The sequence below is a fragment of the Mauremys reevesii genome, linkage group 1, assembly GCF_016161935.1.
Source record: "Mauremys reevesii isolate NIE-2019 linkage group 1, ASM1616193v1, whole genome shotgun sequence".
Classification (NCBI taxonomy): Eukaryota; Metazoa; Chordata; order Testudines; family Geoemydidae; genus Mauremys; species Mauremys reevesii.
The window spans coordinates 113675661-113698315 of NC_052623.1; the positions used below are offsets into that span (position 1 = coordinate 113675661).

At 43.3% G+C, this 22655-nt stretch overlaps 1 protein-coding gene across 18 annotated transcripts in view; it reads left to right on the top strand.

The window, feature by feature from the left end:
* The window catches only part of MCF2L (MCF.2 cell line derived transforming sequence like), a 251774-nt gene that overhangs the window by 156721 nt on the left and 72398 nt on the right, over positions 1–22655 (top strand). The window lies entirely within an intron of this gene.

Sequence of the window (22655 nt, forward strand, 5' to 3'; positions counted from 1 at the left end):
CTTATGATGGATTATAGTCATTAAGAGTTTTTATTGGTAAGATAGCTCAAAACGAGAATTAAGAGGTAGTATTTATGCTTCATCAGCACAGTCAGAGAAAATAATTCTCTGCTGCAAGCAAATGCAGTTTTTGAGCTATGCCCCTCTATTCTGTGAAAAGAATTGGCTGGGTCCTGTTGTTTCACTGCATTCACTATTTAATTAAAAATGTACACATGCTTGGGGGTGACATCTCATTCTTGTTAACTAAACCAAACTTGGAAAAGCCTGAATTATTCTGTGGGATCATGTGTCTCCTGTCTGGACTTCTGAGGATTCCCTGTTTCACCAGTCACTATTTTACACCCTGTTACCTTGTTGAGGCCCCAGAATGGAACAGCAGCCTTCCAGCAAAGGAAACGCTGGGCAGGACACCACCCAGAGCGTGAGAATACCACTTAGTTATTCACAACTTCTTCTACTGATCAATATGTGTATTCTCTTTTTTCTCCCAGCAGCTGAGCACACTTTCGCTGCAGCACTTTCATCTCCTTCTGGTTGTGGTGCACAAAAACTGGCCTAGCAATTTACCATGGTTCTCTTACATAGCAGTGTGGCGCATTTCATTAAGTCAATGGGCCAGCGCACACAAACCATGTTTTATTGTAAGCTTATTGTGGAATCAAGATGATTCCAATTTTTCTGATCTCCAGAATGAGAGGAACACATTTTATTTTATTATTTTAAATTTTAAAATCTTCTTTGTTGCAAGGGTCAGATGTAGGATTTGACTTTTTACTTGATCAACCTAAGATATCTTAATGATGGCTAGGTTCTTTCTGTGCAGAGACTGCCTATCATGTTGACCAACATTGTCGTCTTGTTGACTTGTATTCCCCCATCCATCTATGTCCATCTGTCGTCTTTTGTCTTATACTTCGATTGTAAGCCTCTTTGAGCAGGGACCATCTTTTTGTTCTGTTTGCAAAGCACATAACACAATGAGGTCATGGTCTATGACAAACGTCCCTAGGCACTACAATAATACAAATTATCAATAACAATAAATAATAGGGTAGAATAGGGCACTACAAATATTTGGCCAACATACTGCACTACCCCAAGGTGTGTTGTTTTGTTGCATTATTACAACAATGTAGGAGAAGTGTAATTATACTATACGTAGCTCTCTGAGTTAGAAACAGCTCACTTATAAAAGCATGATTACCTAGTATTGTCCCTTAAGCAGTGTTCTTTCCCTTTTGCATCACAATAACAGCAGTATGTGAGCAGGGGAGACCAAAGTAAATTGTGTAGGTGCAGCTACTAGACTGTATTTGAAATAACTGTTGGTGGTAGGTGGCCTCTGTATAAACTGTTGTTTATCCTGTACTTTTTACAGACACATTTGTTTTCCCTTTTGCATATTATTGTTTGTTTAGTCTCACCTTTTTTCATACCTTGTTTGCTACTCTGTAAAGAAACACCATGACAGTGGTGGTCTGTTATACACACCACAGTGCTACTGGCTGTGGTCTGAGCTGTACTTGATGACTCTACTGTATACCAAACCATGGGTAGGCTATAAGTAGGTTTCAGTGGTTTGAGCGTTGGCCTGCTAAATCCAGGGTTGTGAGTTCAATCTTGAGGGGGCCATTTAGGGATCTGGGGCAAAAATCTGCCTGGGGACTGGTCCTGCTTTGAGCAGGGAATTGGACTAGATGACCTCCTGTAGTCCCTTCCAACCCTGATAGTCTATGATTCTACTCCTGTTCTTTTTGCGGATACTGACTAACACGGCTGCTACTCTGAAACCTGCCTAAAGCCAGTGTGCCCACACAACTGGAGTTCTGAAAGAGTGTGTAATTAAGCTACTGGAAGTCTAATGGTGGGGAGAGAAGCACTACCCCCAGGGGCCAGTCTGTTGGACCATGGGTCCCAGCTCTTAGGGAAGGGGGTGCTAGACAGAGGGTCTGCACCCCGAGAATATGCCTAGAGACGCCAAGCTTGGGGCAGTGCCTGAACTCTGTGACTCTAGAGGTTTAAAGCCCAGTGGATTTGGAGAGTGCCCAGCTAGAAGGAGCTTTACTGGGGCTGTGTGCATGACAGTCCTCTCCATCACAACCCACAAGTCCTGCCTGCCCAAATAGTGGATACAAACCTGAGCCTCCAAGGGAAGGGAATGGTGCAGATGAGTGAACCAGCATGATGCCGTGTGTATAGGTTTATATGTATAGATATTGCAAGCTAACAAAGGAAATGGGTTGGGGGGAGGTCCTCAATCCCTTAGCAGTTTGAAATATTCTCTTAATATAGTTTGTTTAGTTTAAAAAAAAATAAGTATTTTATTTAATGCAATGCAACTCCCTCAAGTGGATATGGTTGGAATTACAAAGTGTATTCATATTTTATAGATACAAGGATGTAATACAGTGACCAAAATCCTCTTGAGAGCATCATCTAACGTGCTTTGTAATCTTTGTAAATGTTAAATACAAAGCTCTTTTGTGATCAGTTTTATCAACCATATACATTTAATTCTTCCCACTCTAGCAGTGCAACTCATGGATTAAGGATGTGTGCGGTAGAGCAGTGGTTTTCAACCAGCGGTACATTACCCCTGGGGGGTACACAAAGAGCTTCCAGGCGGCACATCAATTCATCCTGATATTTGCCTAGTTTTATAACAGGTTACATAAAAAGCATTAGCGAAGTCAGTACAAACTAAAATTTCATACACACAAAATGAGAACGTAAGCAATTTGTCAGTAGTAGTGTGGCTATGATACTGTTGTATTTTTATGTCTGATTTTCGTAAGCAAATAGTTTTTAAGTGAGGTGAAACTTGGGAGTATGCAAGACAAATAAGACTCTTGAAATGAGTACAGCAGTGTCTGGAAAGGTTGAGAACCACTGCTGCATAGTGTAGACTATGAATGATTGGTAGCTAATCCCTTTACTGCTCCTGTTTTGATTAGATGCAGGGTGTATATCTGTGTTTTAAGTCTGTCTCTTTAAAGAAGACCAGTAAAACCATAGTTTCCATAGCAGCTACTAATGTTTTTGACAGATGATACTGAATAAAGTTGGGTTTTATCTTATGAAAAGGGTGGAGTTTCATGTTTTTGTTTTGCTTTGCTTGTAAAGAAAACTAAAGTTTAATCAAGCTGTATCACGTTGCTTTTTAAAAGTTTGTATAGTATTGTAATCCCCCAGCAACAATAATTCAAGCAACAATGCAGGGATAGCAACCTAAACTACAATGCATGGCAGTATGTAATTTACTAGGGAGATGCAGCCCAACAAAAATACTTAAACTAAGGGCCTGATACTGCAAACACTTATACAGATTAATAACTTTAGTCACAGGAGTTAGTTCCATTTGAAATCAATGGCACTGTCATTTTAGTAAAGTCATGCACACGCTTAAGTGTTTGCAGGAGTTAAGCTTAATGTTAATAATGTTACATTACTGAGATGTTGTTAAAGTACCTTGAACAAACTGGGAATCAGTACAGATCAGTGACCCTATGGGCTTGTCTTCACATACAGCACGACAGCGACGCAGATGCACTGATACAGTTGTCACTGTAGCGCTTTAGTGAAGACACTCCTACTGATGGAAGAGCTTCTGCCATCAGCATAGTGAATCCACCTCCCCGAGAGGCGGTAGCTATGTTGACAGGAGAATCCCTCCCATCAGCATAGCGCTGTCAACAAAGTGGGTTAGGTCAGTATAACTACATAGCTCAGGAGTGTGGATTTTTAACACCGCTGAATGACATAGTTATACAGACATAAGACTGTAGTGTAAACCTGACCTTAATCTTATACCAGTTAGAAATATTCATGGGGCTTAAAAATAATTCCCTCCAGGGCTACTCTCCTGGTCTGGTGGAGAAAGCAGAGAAGACTGTTTCTTGCTGTTCCACCTCTTTACAGGGTGGGTGCTGTAAGCATAGCTGCTGCTGAGCTATCGAGAGGAAGATGAGGTAGTACAGGACAGTGATAGTTCATAATTAATAAGTGGGTGAATGCCAGAGGACCCCAATTTGCATTGTCCAATGTCAAGCATCAATATCTTAAAGTGGTACAGGCACCCTTGGGTACTCTTGTGATATGTCTACACAGTAATTAAAAACCCCACAGCTAGGGTGACCAGATGTCCTGATTTTATAGGGACAGTCCCAATTGGGGGGGGAGGGTTCTTATGTAGTCTCCTATTACCCTCCACCCCATCCCAATTTTTTACACTTGCTATCTGGTCACTCTACCCACAGCTGGCCTGTGCCAGCTGACTTGGGTTCATGGGGCTGGGCTAAGGAGCTGTTCCAAGGAGCCGTTCCATTGCAGTGTAGACATTTGGGTTTGAGCTGCAGTCTGAGCTCTGGGACCGTCCTACCTTGCAGGGTCCTACAGCACGAGCCCAAACATCTACACTGCAATTAACTGCCCCTTAGCCCGACTCCCAGGAGCACAAATCAGCTGGCACAGGCCAGCCCTAGGTTTTTAATTGCAGTGTAGACAGACCCTTTGTAAGTTTCATCAAGCGGGTCACAGTAGAAAGAAAGAGGCTTCAAAACACTCGAAGTAATTTCAGAAGGACATAAATTGTTCTTTCCTCTTTCACTCTCTTTTGAAAGCATTTTTTTCTTTACTGTAAAATATGCTCTTTTTATCTCAGTAAGTTGACTTTTAAGATGTGGGATACACCCATAGGCAAATGCTATGTGTATTTATTCTGATCCAACACAGCTGTCATTTAAACATGTTTTGTTAAATTAAAAATGTGGACACATTCTCGGAATATAAATTTTAAAAAGATACGGTGCAACACAAGTCCTTAGTCCAAAGAAATGAGTAAATTACCCATTGTATAGAATTGACAGGATGTCTCAAACATATTGCTTTGTTTCTGGGTCCTTAGCAGTTTCTACTGCAGCCAGACTATTAACAATGGTCAGTAAGTTCTCTGCGAGAGAAAAAAAGGTATGCTTTATTGTTGCTGTATTATGGTCACCTTTTTTAAAAAAATAAATAAAGCTACAATTTCTGTTGATCCAAGAAACTTGAAGATTAAAACCCTACATACCTAACATGGATCCTCCTGCAAATTGGAAATTTCAAAGTTTGTATCATTCAAGAGAAATGGAAAAACTACAGTACAAAAATCTACTAAATACGGGAGCCCATCCTGACCTCCAAACTAACTATAATTACAATACACAAGATTTTTACCTGCACACAGAAGAAATGATATTGCACAGCAGCTTACTTTTCGTAATTCACTTGCTTAGCCACGTACAGGGGTCTGTCCCATTTTTTTCCCTTTCTGTCCTTTTAATTTTTATTTCATTGAGATAGATTAAAATAATAAGCAATTAATAAGTTTCTGTTGACCCTACCTTTTCATATGTGATAGCTATGGCACAGAGAGTTACTGACTTTTCTGGGGGACCCTGTAGCCTAGGGGAATAAGCATCAGATTTAACACTAGAAGCCAATGCCTATCTTAATATATTTTCTTCTTTGAGTGCTTGCTCATGCCCATTCTTCTTAAGTTCAGCATTATCGGAGATTTTTTCCCGCGGTGGTATCCTGAGGGCTGGCTCCAGTGCCTCTGAAGCCACACACTTATGCACTGGCCTTGCACCTTCTCAGTTCCTTCTTACTGCCCATGATGGTTGCTGGAAGGACCCTTCTTGCTATGTCAAGACTTCTTCCCAGGGGGTTTTGGACTCCTCCTTCATTCATAGTTATAGTTTAGCATATATAGTTTTTACAAGTAGTTTTAGTGTATATAGTTAGTGTAAATACGTAGCTCGTATCGTCAAGGGACTTCTTCACCCCAGGGGCCGGGCATGCCCTGATCCCTAGGCTTCAAGCCTTGTGCCTCCTGCAGCAAAGCTGTATGTGACCTGAGCTCCAGCTGCTTAAAGTGCTTGGAGAAAACCCAGGTGAACAACAAGTGCCAGGGGAGGGATAGCTCAGAGGTTTGAGCATTGGCCTGCTAAACCCAGGTTTGTGAGTTCAATCCTTGAGGGGGCCATTTAGGGAACTGTGTGGGGTGTGCTTGTTTTTTTTTTAAACTGTCTGGGGATTTGTCCTGCTTTGAGCAGGGGGTTGGACTAGATGAACTCCTGATGTCTCTTCCAACCCTGTTGTTCTGTGATTCTGTGGTCTGTCGGGACTTCAGACCCCACTCATGGAAGCTGCCTTTGGACCAATTTCAGAACTGAGGTGCTCCACTTGGTGCCAAGTACTTCAGCGTCGGTGCTAAGTGCTCCCCTGGCACCGAGCTCTTTCTGGCACTGTTCACCATTCCCTGTGTTGAGGAAGAAGCACAAGAAGCAGCGCACCAAGAGAGGGCGCTCGTCAATGCAGAAGAGAGACAAGTGGGGTGAAGGCAGCACAGTGAGACCCCCGTGGGTCATTCTTCTCTTCCTGGGCCCGTGTCGGCACCGTCGATGACAGGGTTAAATCTGGTGTTGGACCCTCTGCATTGGTGCTGAGTGAACCCCTTCTTCGGGGATGCTAGCCCACCAGCCCCGCCCCTTCTGCTCAAGACCCCCCTTCCCCCTGGCCAAAGGAGCCCTGGCCTTCAGGCGCCAGGCTAGCTCATCCCCAGTGCCACCCTTGTCTGCCAGCGGGCCCGAGCTCCAGGCTGCTGGCTGGATCTGAGCCCCCTTGGCTTCAGGGTAGAGAGGGAGGGAGGGCGGGCGATGCCTGGGGGCAGAATATGGGTGGTGGTGGGGGGCAGTCTGAATCAGGGGAGGCTTAGCCTGCCCTGGCCTTTGATACACACCGCCCATGGCCCTCCACTGACACCAGGAAGCCACTGCAGTGCTAGCAGTCTGATGGTGCCATCAATCCCAGAAGCTTTCCAGGTGGCTAGGGACATTTTCTTGGCCGGTCCCACCAACCCCAGTGGGACACCTGTTAGAGCCAGCGTACAGAAGCAAGAGGGAACAGAGTGTTGCCCCTCCATCCCCCCGGCATCTTCTAGAGGTAAATCTTCCCTTATCCCAGCGTCCCGATCTCCGGTGCATTGCTGGTCTCCAGAAACCCACTGAATGGAGGCAGAAGTGGCTACCACTCCACCGTGGTTGCTGACAAAATGCTTCTCTTTGGAGTCTGAAGGGGAACCTTATGTGCCACTGAAAACCCAGCACCTGTACACAGCATATGCACCACTGGGCTTTGGTGCCAGTCCCCCGACCGGCACCTGGTCAATGGGTCACTGGTGGATGCAGTGTCCTTTACTGGAACTCCTGGGGTTTTCCCACAGTACAGGGTCCTCCCTCTCACCGCTCCAACTCGCTGGTTCAGAGAGATGAGCTACCTGACCCTGACTCTGGTACCGACCCCAGTACCAATGTCCACCAGAGCCATCTCCAGGATGTAGTTGAGGACAAGAAAGGATCCCTCCTCTTCCTCCCTAGACGAGGCCATCATGGGTCCCAATAGCTTGCTTCCACAGGGTGATTTCAGGGCCTATCAGGACCTTTTGAAGTGGGTTGCTACGAACCTGAGCCTGGAAATTCAGGAGCTCAAAGAGACATTGCACAGCCTTGTTGATATCCTGGCTGCAGTAGCTCCATCCAAGATGGCCCTGCCCATCAATAAGGTGGTGATGGGACCAGTCAAAGGCCTGTGGCAAACTCTTTTTCTACCCCCCATCTCAAATAGGGCAGAGAAGTAGTAATATGTGCTGGCAAGCGGGTTCAGACACCTGTACTCACACCCCCTCTGGTCTCTGGTCGTATCTGCAGCTAATGAAAGGGACAGGCAGAGCCAGTCGAGCACTACCCCAAAACAAAAAGATGCAAAGAGATTAGACCTTTTCAGAAGAGAGGTTTATCTGATGGGTAGGCTTGAACTACATATCTCCAATCAGCAAGCTTTGCTGGGAACATAGGACTCTCTGCCCTCAAGAGGATGGATCACTCGGTTACCTGTTCCGTTCATTCCCTCTGGGGCACCTGGCATTGGCCACTGTTGAAAGACAGGATACGGGGATAGACGGACCTTTGGGCTGACCCAGTATGGCTGTTCTTATATTCTTAGGAGTTTGCGACCCTCTTGGAAGAGGATAAGAATGTAGCCAGGACCTCTTTCCCATTGGTTCTGGATACTACCAACTTGGCAGCCAGGACTGTGTCCTCTGCAGTTACCATGAGGTGCAGTTCTTGGATCCAGTCTCCTCCAGATGTGGGCTAGTATCAGTTTAGTCCCTGAGCAGACACCACTTGGACGCAGTGCTAACATTTCCTTCTCTGGTCCTCGCCTCCTTGGGCTGGTGGAAAGGCCTGAGATTGGTGATGAGGGTGTGCCCTTTGTAACCTCTCAGCCATTGGCAACCTTAATCTCAGACACGTTGGACCTAGGGTAGAATGCCCACCTCAACAATCTCCGTACTCGAGGCCTCTGGTCCCAAGAACTTCCCCTCTACATAAAGGTCAGGGAGCTCAGGGTGGTATGCTTAGCATGCCAAGTGTTCCTCCCCCAGATCTCAGGCGAGGTGGTGCAAGTCCTGACAGACAAAACTGTGGCCATGTTTTACATCAATAAGTAGGGAGGGGCTTGTGTCAGGAGACCATCCGTCTGTGGGACTTCTGCATGAACTCCGTTCATCTTGAGGCATCACATCTCCTGGGAGCCTGGAACGTGCTGGCGGATCACCTCAGCAGATCCTTCTCATCTTACCATGAGTGGTCCCTTCATCCAGAGGTCACCAAATTCATCCTCCAAAGATGGGGGCCTCCACAGGTGGACCTGTTCGCCACCAGGAAAATAGAAAATGCCATTAGTTTTGTTCTCTGCCTGGACACAGCCTCGGCTCCCTTTCTGACATCATCTTACTCTCATGGACAGGCCACCTACTTTATGCCTTCCCCCAATCCCCTTGGTTCACAAGATCCTCCTAAAAATCAAATGGGGCAAAGCAAGAGTTATTTTGACAGCACCAGTGTGGCCATGCCAGCACTGGTTCAGCACACTCCTGGATTTCTCGGAGTCATCTCCCACTCTGCCTCCCTCTTCACTCATAGACTCAGACTTTAAGGTCAGAAGGGACCATTATGATCATCTAGTCTGATCTTCTGCACAATGCAGGCCACAGAATCTCACCCACCCACTCCTGTAACAAACCCCTAACCTATGTCTGAGTTATTTAAGTCTTCAAATTGTGATTTGAAAACCTCAAGCTGCAGAGAATCCTCCAGCAAGTGACCCGTGCCCCATGCTTCAGAGGAGGGCGAAAAACCTCCAGGGCCTCTGCCAATCTGCCCTGGAGGAAAATTCAGACCTGATTTCACAAGGCCATGGCCGATTACTTCACCCAAACCTTGCCTCCCTGAACCTAACTACAGGGATGCGGCATGGCTGAACCCTGAAGAACAGGCCTGCTCAGAACAGGTTCAGCAGATCTTGCTAGGCAGTAGACAGCCTTCCTCCAGGGGTATCTACTTGGCCAAGTGGAAGTTTCTCTCTTGTTGGGCTTCTGAATATGCTCTTTCTATCTTAGACTATTTGCTCCACCTAAAATAGCAGTGCCTGGTCCTCTCATCCATTAAAGTGCATTTGGAAGCCATCTCAGCCTTCAACTTTCCAGTTAACAGCAGGTCAGTGTTCTCCCACAAGATGACTTGGTTTCTCATGGGATTGGAAAAACTCTACCCTCAGAAACACAAGTTGACCCTTCCATAGGACTTCAGCCTAGTTCTGTCGAAGCTTACAGGCCCCCTTTAGAGCTGTTAGCATCATGCTCCCTGACACTTCTCTCCTGGAAGGTCACCTTCCTGGTGGCAATCACCTCGTCCAGAAGGGTCTCTGAGATCAAGGCCTTTACGTCAGAGACATCCTACATAGTGTTCTTCCAGGATTCGGTCCCACAGTGCCCCCATCCGGCCTTCTTGCCAAAGGTGGTGTCACAATTCCATAACAACCACGTCATTTTATTACCAGTCTTCTTCCGGAAACCTCACAAAAACTCTGAAGAACAATGGCTTTGCCCGTTAGATGGGCTCTTGCCTTTTATATTGAGAGGATTAAACGCTTGCGCAAATCCACACAGTTCTTCATAGCAATAGCAGAAAGGATGAGAGGGCTACTTGTGTCAACCCGAAAGATCTTGTCCTAGATAACTGCCCTGTATTTGAGCTTGCTGCAAGCAGGTGAATGTCCCTCTTCCACCCATCTTAACCTCTCTATTACAAGAACCCAGGCTTCGTCAGTAGCGTTTCCTTGTGCAGGTCCCAATCCAGGACCTCTGCAGGGCTGCGACCTGTTCATCAGTGCATACCTTCGCACCCCACTATGCTGTCACCCAACAGGCCTGAGGTGACACCAGTTTTTGGGAGAGCAGTGTTGCAGTCAGCATGACCATGAACTCTAAGGCCACCTACTGGGGTACTGCTTGTGAGTCACCTAATGTAGAATGGACGTGAGCAAGCACTCAAGGAAGGAAAAAATGGTTAAAATCTAGCTATGAATCTACTTATGTGGGTCTCATCCCCATAATTTGAGCACCTGATGTCTAAATACATCTATCTTAATTTACCTATGCATGGAAACGATAGCTATTTAAAATAAAATAAAAATTCCAACTACCAAACTTAGTTTCGAAAGCTAGTTAAGGTTGCTAAGTAACAACTTGCTCTTCATTTCTGCCTCACTTTTATGTTAACTTGGTATGTTCTGCTCTTTCCCTTCTTGTAGACCATCTCTTTTTGGTCTCTAATTTAGGAGAATGCCATTGCCCCTGGGTCCCAATTGCTTTAACTCTAGAACTCCACTCTTTATTCCAGGAACCTCTCTTGAGTTCCAGGAACCTCCATTATTTGACATTTTTAAACCAGACATTGGGGAATAACCCTGCACTAGATCTTTTGCATCTCATATGTTCTGTTACTGCAGTTCTCCCAAACTTCAGGGAATCCCTGCTTTATTATCATTTTATATAGCACCACAGATGTACATTGCTGTACAGTGAGTCAAAGGCACCAAAAAGCACACGGCCTAACAGTTCAAGCTGATATGCAACAATTTTGCGGCTTCAGTGTCCGCTTCCTTCTGCTATGTTTTGGCTGCACTCACTCTCCATTGGTTTACAACTCAAGGTAAAGATGCAGAACCTACATCATTCTGTTACACTCACAAACCCTTTCCCAGAGTCACTGGCTAGAATGTCCCAGGGCTTCCAGTTAAATCTATTGTGCTTTGTATACTATTCCTTTCACATGGCACAGCTGCTGAGCTGTTGGAAATACCATAAGTTCCTATGAAAGAGAAAATAATCAACTTAGAAATTTGTTTCAAATGATTGCATTCAATCATAAAGCCGAATAAAATTCAAAAGTTTTTGTACCATCCGTGTGCCACTGGTTCAGATGTGATGACATTTTGGCAAACATTACTTAGAGCAGTAGCTCTCAACCTTTCCAGAGTACTGTTCCCCTTTCAGGAGTCTGATTTGTCTTGTGTACCCCCAAGTTTCACCTCACTTAAAAACTACTTGCTTACAAAATCAGACATTAAAAAAAAATACAGAAGTGTCATAGCAACACTATTACTGAAAAAATTGCGTACTCTCATTTTTACCATATAATTATAAAATAAATCAATTGGAATATTAACATTGTACTTAGATTTCAGTGTATAGTATATAGAGGAGTATAAACAAGTCGTATATATGAAATTTTAGTTTGTACTGACTTCGCTAGTGCTTTTTATGTAGCCTGTTATGAAACTAGGCAAATATCTAGATGAGTTGATGTACACCCAGAAGACCTCTGTGTACTCCCAAAGGTACATGTATCCCTAGTTTAGAATCACTGACTTAGAGAATGTCTCAGTTTTAACTAGGTTTGGAATTGTTTTGAGCTTGGTTTGAGTGGGTGAAATTCAGTTCTGTGCAGACAAAACCTATGTATCAATTAAATCCCACTTTTATAACCTCAGGTTTTAAGAGGGATTTAAGCAGTGCATGGCTCTTGTAATGGCCCACTGCCCACAGGTAAATTTTTTCACCCATTGAAAACAAAGGGTAAAGTGAGCATTGTAAAATGATGAAAGTTAATTATTAAAAATATCAGACATGGTACAGGAACTCTGACAACCACATTGTTACTCTTGTTTGAATCACTCAAGTATGTAACAAATGTTTTTCCTTTCTTATTCTTGTCCTTTACCATTTGACACATGTTGATTGGCTATTTTTCCTCCTCTGTTTCTAATGAAACTTTAACATAACTTTTGTCTTTTGGATTCACTGGCAACACTGATTATTGGATAGATGTAATTATTTCTGGGTTTTTTGTTTGTTTCATTTGTTTGATGTGGGTGCCACACACGTCACATTCCAAGATTTTTTTTTAATTACAAAACTAGGAATTTAAAATCTGAATGCAAAATAGGGATTTAGAATCTGGTTGATATTACTTGTTTATGACTTTTTTTAATTGTCATATTTTCAATCTAAATTATTAGTTTCTCCATAAACAGGAACTTTTTTGTTCATGTAAAAGATTCAAATAAGATGGTATTTGGTTTTAATTCTCTTTGGTTTCTACACTTTTTTTAAGCAAAGATGAGTATAGAAATTCTCCCTAAAACTCCTGGCTGTACACTTCAGTAGGAACAGTACTTGATCCCTGAAGAGTTGCTGTTATGATTGTTTATTTTGCCACACCTAGGAGTAATCTCAAAGAATTCCCTAACATATCCTGTATGTTCAGCTTGAAGATCCTGTGCTTCCGCTTTATTGTTTGATATACTCTTTGCTGTGTAAAGACAGCTGGATGTCAAAGCCAACTCCTTGCCTTTAGTAAACATTCTGTATTGTAAATCAGACTTTGTAAGGAGTGTGGTGCACCAATGAAGCAGCCCCATGCTGAGCCTAACCCCATAAATGCAGGCATTTCTTAAAATCCAGAAGCATAAGAGAAACAAGCATAGTGAGTTCCTCACAGCTCTGGAACTATAATAAATGCTACAACCTGAGCAGCTCCAGCATAAGATGAAGAGAAGCAGAATAGGACTACTCATTACTAATGTAAGGGGACTGTTGGCCCCTTACTAAAACTCAGTGGGAGCTTTTTGGTTGACTATCTCCCAGTACCAGAAAGAAAGGGGAAGGGTTGATAGGAAATCAGGACCCTAAGACTGACAGTCCCCAGGAGCAATGGGGAGATGCCAGTGCTCCAGGTCAGCCTGATTGTCAGGGCAGGCAGGCTAATGAGGGAGTCAGGAGGCTGGGTGGCGGGGTGTCCCATCCTATGTGTGAGCTGGAATTGCCTGGAACGGACATTCCAGAGACAGCTGATTGTGATATCCCTGTGCCACAGAGCGGGGTCACATATTTTCCTTTTACCTTGCCCATTTTTCCTTATTTTTTAAAAATTGGTTGATGTTTATTAAAGTGTATTTACCTGAAATATGTGCAATGATCAGTGGGTCAGGGAAGTGTCCTGTGCAGAGAGAGCACCCCAAAGTGGGGACACCCTAGCCCCTGTCCTAAGTGACCACAACAAGGTTGGGGGTTGAGCCCCTCAGAAATCCTGGGCCCAGCCTTGTTGGGGTTACGAGGACTCTGCCACACAGGAGAGTGGAAGGGGAGCCCTTGAGGTCAGGCAGGCCTCTGGGTAAAGGAAGTGGGAGCAAGGACTCAGATCCTTTTGGTAGCTCATTTTACCAGGGTCATTTATAAGCCAGAGAAGTTTCCCACAATAGCAGGACCATTCCCCCGCTGACACTAAGAAGCTTCACTGCTCCCTCTGACAGGGTTAACAAGGGTTTTTTGTTTTTTCCCCTCTCCGCATTTCTTTTCACGGTATGCCAATCTTAATCCTAAACAGGTTAGTCCCAGAAAATCCCATAACTTTCCAGCTGAATTAGAGCCCTTTAATGTACAGGGTGTACTCCATTTAGGGGGAGGAAAAATATTGCTAAAGAACGTTATAGTATCATTGTTTTTATGGATATACTTTTTAAGACTATCAGACTCATTTTTACAGTAGCATTTAAGGGGTGTGACAGATTTGGAGCTGCTCTGTAATTCATGAATTCTGTTTGGCCTACTTATTGGGATGTTTTCTTGTTCTCTTTTATCTCCACAGAACAGTTAATAATTTGGTACAGGAGAGTAATACCAGTTGGTGTAGGGTAAGAAAATTAACAAGGGTCAAATAGCATTAAGTTTGGGGGGGAGGGGCCACAAAACCCACAACAGTCACCACAACCACCTTGTTCAAAGTGTTACCTGTGAAAGTGCTGCAAAGCACTACAACCCATAAGGCGTAGAAGGTTTTTTTTTCCCCTCAAATACTGTTGCAAGACAAGGCAAGGTCTGGAAAGCCCCAGATGTGTACTGCTGTTTGTACCTGGGGAATACTTACGTGTGCAGCTGTAACGTCTTACAGGCAGAGTCGCCAGCACTTGGGTTCACTGTGGGGGGAACAGTCTCTAAATTGCACAGTTCAGTTGTGATGCTGGGACACTGGTAAAATAAAAACTGCCTGTGGTGGTGATAAGTATGGTGTGCTAGCTGAAGAGGACCACTCCTGGCATGAACCCAAGGAGTGTTATTTTACTTGGTCTGTGTTCTGTTAATCTAAATTTCCTGTAGTAATAAATAAATACTTCATATTTTCTACCAGTTTTTTAAATAATGTAATTAAAATAAAAGGCAAGTTAAAATCAGAGAAGGATGCTTTAAAGGGAGAGCCATCTTATACTGTAGAATTATACCCTGGTAGACTGTACCACAGAGGGTGAGCTTGCACCCCCATTTCGTACTTTAAGCCTAGTATTAATGGTGGTTCAAATAATTACAACTACTGAAGTCTTGGAAATGTGTTGCTGTGTAATGAACTTAAAAGAACACAAGAAGACAAATATAATACAAATAAACACATGCTAATGTAGAAAAGAAAAACAAAAGCAGTGGCATGTAAGCCTAGCTTGGCGTGAGTAATTGGACATGGGTGAGGCCTCATTTCTTGGGAGACGGAATTGAGACGGAAAATGGATCTGCAGGCTCGAGACAGAATGTCTGTACTAGCTCAGATAAGCGGAAACACCCAGGGCACCATATGCAATGGACAAGATAACAGTTGATAAGATAAGTTGGGAACATAAAGATGAGGTAAAGAGTAAGTCGTGCGTGGGCAGAGCATGCTGTACAGGGATTGGTTCCTACAGAAGCACCAAGCCAATCTCAAAATGCATAATGCAATGTATAGTAAGTGCAATGTAACTAAGAAATGCATATAAAGGAAGAGGTTTGTTTTGTAACTTTTGGTACATCCTATTCCCACTCCCTACACTTGAGTCTGATCAACTCAATGTAGCTTTGCAGTATGTCAAATAAAGTAACCTAAGTGGTGAGACGAGTTGAACTGAGTTCTTGGGGAACCAAGCGGAAGAGGTCTCAGCGTGGGACCCAAACACTGTATTGATTTGACATAAGAGTTTGTCTGGGTAAACAAGCAGAAAGGAAAAAAATGACTCGAGATCAGTGGTCCCCAACCTTTTTGTGGCCAGTAGCACATTCATGTTCTCAGAAGAGCGTGGCGGGCTCCAACAATTTTTCAAGGCTTATTTTGTATTTATACATTAAATAATACAAAAACCATCATATTTAATATTGCATAATATATGAATCCATAAGATTAAAAGGGTAATTTTACATGTCAAAGGTATTAATTAAATTATTTGGCAATGACTCTTTCACCTTACCATGCGAATTTGCTCTTTTTTTATCTACCTGTAAGCAAAATTAAGGAGTTTTTACAAAATAAATATCATAAACAGTTTTCATCTTATTTATTTAAAAAAAGTAAAACATTGTTGAACTGCTGGTCCAAATATATTTATTATTCTTACTTTAATACAGAATGAAGCCTGCAGCCCCGGAGTTCTCTGTCCCCAGCAGGGCTGGGGCTGCGGTTTCTCTCCGGCTTAAGCCATGGCCCTGCACCTACTGGGGACAGAGAACACAGGTGCCCACAGCCTGCAGCCCCGGAGAAGCCGGAGAGAAGCCGCTTCTCTCCCATGCTGGGCACTAGGCGGGCTCCGCGCCTGCTGGGGACAGAAAACACCAGCACCCGCAGCCTGCAGCCCCGGAGTTCTCTGTCCCTGGCAGGCGCAGGGCCGTGGTCTCTCTCCATCTTCAAAGCCGTGGCCCTGCCCCTGCCAGGGACGGAGAACTGCGCCTGCAGCCCTGGAGAAGCCGGAGAGAAGCCACAGCCCCGCGCCTGCCAGGGACAGAGAACACCGGCGCCCGCAGCCTGCAGCCCTGGAGTTCTTGGTCCCCGGCAGGCGCGTGCCCACGGCTTCTCTCCCCTGCTGGGCACTAGGCAGGCGCACATAAATGTCCCGGCGGGCGCCATGGTGCCCGTGGGCACCGCGTTGGGGACCACTGCTCTAGATAGCCACCCCTTGCAAATACTGAGCGTTGTTAAGGGACAATGCCAGAACCATTGGCGCTGAGGACTCGGCTCAGAAGGGTCAAAGCCTGGGAACACTAAAGAGCAAAACTGTAGCAGTGTTTGAAAGGGGCAGCAGCTGTTTGTGGGAACCAGACTGAGACAGGACCCTCTGGGCGGATTGAAGAAGTTAGGTCTGCCTAAGTTACCGTTAGGGGATGGTAAAAGTTTAGGTACGATAGATGTGGGTAGACTGTTTTTAAAAATCCTTTTTCTCTAATGCTTATTACAACTGATAAAATAAACTTTGGTGATAAGAAGGCTGTCTGATCACTGTATACTGCTGGTCATGCACTCCTGAAGAAAAGAACTGTTGGTACTGGAACTCAAGCTGAATCTGCAGCTTAGGAATAGTTGATACACAGGGTACCGTAGCCCTAGGCCCAGTCTAAGAGCGGGAGAATTGCTAAATTCCACCCCAGGATAGGTAAAGGCACCAGGCCTGACATCTTAGGAAAAAAGTACAGCTAGCTCTGGAACCATGACATGGTGTGTCAACTTAAAGGATCATCCTCACATCTGAAAATTGTGTACCTATTGTTATAACTAACACCTAAGATCATTATAATTGATAAATGAGAAAAGAAACATAGATATATTTTCAGTTGGCTTGCTCTTTCCTTTTTGACAGTAGTTTGTGCACAATCAATTTCACTGTTTCCGTGTATTAGTCAGTAATCCCTTATTTGATGGGAGTTTTTTACATATCTACAAGGGACATATCTCTCCTATCTGTTGGGATCTCTCTCCTATCTGTTGCTGGAAAAATCTTTGCTTATGTCCTCCTGAACAGACTGATTTCATCTGTCTGTGAAGCTAATCTACTGAGACTCAGTGCGGACATAATTTTCAGTATCAGGCAAATACAAGAAAAATATATCAAACCAAATCTGAATCTGTTCAGTGTTTTCATTGATCTCACAAAAGCATTTGATACAGTCAGTAGAGAAGGATTATGGATGATCCTCAGCAAACTTGGTTGCCCACCAAAACTGGTAAAGATCATTTATTTTATGAGGGGATGCAAGGTCAGGTACTTTTTAATGGAGATATCACTGACTCCTTTCCCATTTCAAATGGAGTCAAACAAGGCTGTGTCCTTGCCCCTGTACCGTTCAACCTCTTCTTCACTCGAGTTCTCAGCCATGCTACAAACTGGCTGAACAGAGATATATACATCAGATACAGACACGATGGCTCAGTCTTCAGTCTTACAAGGCTTAAAGCAAAAACAAACATAAAAAAACTACTACTAAGTGAAGTACTCTTTGTGGATGATTGTGCCCTCCTAGCATGCACAGAGGGGATCGTAGAGTGTGCTGCTGAAGCATCAAAATTGTTTGGCCTCACAATCAGCCTGGAAAAAACTGTGGTGTTGCACCAATCATCTTCACCACTCTGGCCATATCCCCAAGCGTATCCATTAGCGGAATCCAGGTAAAGCAAGTTGGCAGTTTTACCTACCTCAGCAGCAACATCACCAATGATGGATCTCTTGACAAAGATCACAAACAGGATGTAGAAAGCTTCTCAGGCATTAGGAAAGCTACATAGCAAAGTCCTGAAATCCCACAACACAACCCTCTCAACAAAAATAAAACTTTACAATGTTTTTGTGCTCACATCTCTCCTCTACAGCTGTGCGACCTGGACATCATACAAATGGCATATCAAACAGCTAGAGGCCTTTCATATGCGGTCTCTGTGCGCCATTATGGGGCTCTGCTCACAGGACAAAATTACCAACCTGGAGATTCTCCAAAAGTCAAATGCCACAAGCATTGAGGCCATGCTGATAAAAGCCCAACTACGGTGGGTTGGACGACGCATTAAGATGCCTGAATATCAACTCCCCAGAAAAATGTTCTGTGGAGAATTGACACGAGGACACTAGAATCAAGGCCACCCCAGAAAGCACTACAAGGACAGTATCAAGAACAGCATATGCTCCGGTGCAATAAAATCAGATCTTGAGATGGCTGCGTTAAATAGATCAGCGTGGCAGCACACAACACTCAGCTTTCCAAGCCTTTGAAGAGGACAGAAATAATTGATTGTTAGCTGCAAGGGAAAGGAGTCATACTACTGCTATAGCTACCAAGATGCTCACCAATTACTTTGTCTGCCGATCTGCTCATAAGCATGTGCGTCACGCTTTGGAGTTCAGTGTCACTCCAGAATCGACAAAAATAGCATGAAAATGTCACGTCGAACCGATGGACTAAACAAAGAATGAGAGAGAGGGGCGGGTTTTTTTTTTGGTTTGTTTTTTTTTAAAGATAATATTGTAAAAGCACAAAAATGGCCAGGGAACTAAAGGACATTTGTAGTACTTGAAACAACTTGTAATTTTTTTTGATTGATTAAATTTCAGACTGATCGTGACTAACAAAAATGTGGTAAACATTTCAAGTTTGACATCTTTCAGTAATTACAAAAATGAAGTCTGAGTTACCAGCTCTAAATGTAGTGTTGCTTCAGCTCTCTGCAGCTCCTGTTTACATAAGTTTAACCAACATGAAGCACTTTTGGTATAGTGACTATATATTTTTAGTTCTCCAGAAAATAGCCCCTCAAGGATAGTATGTCCTGCTTCAACCATCTGTACTTAAGGCACGTCTGTGTCTACTCTTCAAAAACACTGCAGTTCTTGGAATAGTTCTGACAAAGACAGAAGTTAATTTATGATCTGAAGAATTTATCTATTTTGCATGTACAATATGGAAACATTTTAAATTCCGTTTTTTTCAAGGATTCAGTCCACCAAAAAACAGCCACAGTTTATGTAATTTTTTTAAAAGATGGAAGATCTGTGAAGCAGGAACTCTTTTAATAGCTATTTGTTTGTGCAAACACTTGCTTAAATTTGCACATGTAAGAAGTCCTGTTGAAAACAATGACACTATTCACTTGTGTACATGTTTGCAAGCTTGCGGTCTCAAAGGACAGAACCAGACAGTGTGGAAAGAGAATCAATATGCACAATACAAGCAGAGTGATCAGGGGAATGCCTGGTCATGTTAGTTCTTTTATTTGTAATGTTAGCTTTGTATCCTCCACTTCATGGCACCAGTGTAAGCTTTTGAAAATGGAAACCATCCCTACAGATATGATGGGAAAGCATCTAGTGCTACTGTATTACAATTAATGGATAATAAAGTGAATATTTAGGAGGGATTTGAAAGTGGTTTGGCAAACAAGTTGGTAAAGGGTGGTCCAAGAATAAAGAGCAACATGGAAGATGTCAGAGAGACCAGTGAAAGAAAGACGTGCAGGATACTGATGCTATTGGTGGAGCAGAGGGAGTGAGGGGAACAAGCAAAAGAGGTGGTCAGGTCAGAGGTGTAGGCAGGGGCTGTGCACTGTTGTTGTGTGTTGCTGATGAATGATATAAGGGATTTATCAGTTAGATTGAGATATGGGAAGGCAGTATGTGGTGTGGAATAAGGTTCAGGTCTGAGGGCAGGGGGAGGGGATGATAATGATTAAGGTTCTTGTTCAAACTCATCCCTAAGACAAAAATCTCTCTTTTTAAATGATGTAAGTACCTGGCATTGAATGCAAAAATACCCGTCAAACCTAAATTAAATGCAATGTTAAGTAGTAACAGGCATTTAGAAATAAAGTTTCAAAGCAGCCTGCGAGAATATTAACCATGTGATACCTAGTACAATCCATGGAAACCATATGCCTAAAATGCTGCCCAGCTATTTTGAAAATGTATCCCTTAAATGTTGTTGCCATCAATATGAGTACATTGCTTTATTCAGTTGGATAATATTTAATCAATGAGAAACTTTTTCTCGATCTAGACCAATTAATTAGACCTTTGGCTAATTAAGCCAGGTGGTTGGGTGGAAGTGTATCACACAGTGATATTGTCAAAATCAATAGATACCAATTTGTGTTGTGGAGCAGTCCAGAAGTGCCTATTGCCCAGCTTAATAAAGAATTTGATCTCTCCATGGGGATTAAGAATAGCCATCCTCCTCCTTAGTGTCCTTGCCTTCTGATCTGCAAAACATAGATAATAGCCTGTCCTAGTTGTATGTTGTTGCTGGGGTGGCAAATACAGTAAGCTGCTTTTGCTATGGTGGCGGGTACAATAATTAGATGGGGTTCAGAAGGCAAAAAAGGTGGAGACTAATGAACTAACCTTGGGCATGTCCAGGGATGGAATATTGATGGACAAATTTCAAGAGTCTGAAAGATCTGGATCAGTCCTTACAAAGTTTTGTTTTCCTTTTTCTTTGCCTCTGCCATATCTGACCTCTAAATAGTCCTGCCACAACACAACCCCAGACTTAGCTGGCCTATCTATGTCTGTCCCATGATCACCTTCCCAAGAACAGTTTTGTCACATTGTTCTTCCTTTCTTCCCATGTAATCACAGCTGTATGACCTCCCTATTCCCACTTCCCACTGAGGCAAATTACAGCCTGATCCTTATTTATGCTATGCACAATGCAATATTGATGAAAAATTCCTCTGTTCCTGTGTGCTGCTCACACCTATGTTTTGAACTCCTGAACTATACCCATACACATCATAGGATATCCCTAATTCAATGAGATCCTGGAATACTGAATACTATGTGATTCTGAAAAGTACCCATGGGACATGAGCTCACAGTGCAGGACACCAATAACAAGCACAACAGCAGAGGGAGCAAATGACAGTTTTCATCAATGGTGCAATCAGGATAGAATGTAGGAACAGGAGAAGCATCAGGGGCAGGGAGGAGGAGGAAGGAAATAGTATTTTAAAATGTATATGTAACTTCTTATCTGAACCAATGAGAACATTAAAACAGGTTCCCTTTCCTTTTGATAAACAGGAAGGCCAAGGTTAGGGCTGGTTCAGATTTTTTCTGTGCTGCTTCATCCATGACTAGTAAGGGAAGGGCGTAGCTACCAAAAACAAAACAAAGATAAGGCCCCCAAGGCATATGTTTTTTTAAATTCACATTTCTAAAAAATACAGATACTTACATGTACAGGATTCTAGTATAGCATGAAAACAGGAAAGTATAACATGCACACTGTGCTGTCATAATACTATTCACTCAGACTGATTTTCTCCAATAGACTACTTTTATAACTTTGATTTTTAATATGACTGGCTCTGAGTTATGTGGATATTATGCTTTCCCTGTTGGCTGCTAGTTCATTAGTTACGGATGAAGTTTAGTATTTATTGCCAGGAGTAGTGTCAGCAGTTTTTTTTACTCAGTATTCTGTTTTTAGCATAAACCACTAGAGGCCACTATTGGACATACAGTGCCCTGAATGATCTGGTTTTAAATTTCTTTAACAAACTGGAATCTCTTCTCCCCTTTTTCTCTCACTCCTGTATATTTATTCTAATGGGAGTTCCTCCAGTACTTAAGGGGAGCAGATCCCCAGAACTGTTGTGACATTGATAAATATGCTTTTACCACAAGTTCATTGTAGATCATTTTTAGGTGGAACACTGCATGCACATCAATTGGCAACTTTAGGCTTGAATACGGATGTTTCCCAACGTAGGCAAGCAATCCATTTCAGAGCGCCTTGCATAACTTGAATTTTGCCTAAGTCGGGAATGTATTAACATTACACGTGCCAAGAAACCCCAAAACCTTATGGAACTTTTTCCGTAAGTGCAGATTTGCATAAGTCGGGTTTACATAACCCAGGGAGTGTCTGTAATGCTCTAGCTGTGGTTGTAGGTACGTCTACACTTGGAGCTGGGCCTAAAATTCCTAGCTTGAGGAGACGATAGCTTTAGCTCTGACTGAGCGCGCGTGCTAGAAAGAGTATAGCAGAGGCAACAGCAGCTTTAGCTGCCCTGAGTATGGCCCCATCTGAGATGCTGTGCATGTAGGAGGGGTAGCTGGACCCTCACACCATTTTGCTGCTGTGACTACACACTACAGAGCTGGTGGGGATATGTCTTTTCAAGCTGGGAATCACACACCCAGCTCATTGTAGATATACTCTGTGAGCTAAATTTTTCTTCTTCCCCTTTCCTTTGTTGATGTTCTAGAAGTGCTGCAGAAAGTTCTGAGCTGACAATGAGAGAGAATTGAAATGACCCAATAAGTGATTAATTATCATCATCCACTCACATTTGTATAGTGGTCTACTTGTTCAGAACATTTTATAGGCACTAACTAGTTAAAACTTACAACATACCTATGAGAAAGGT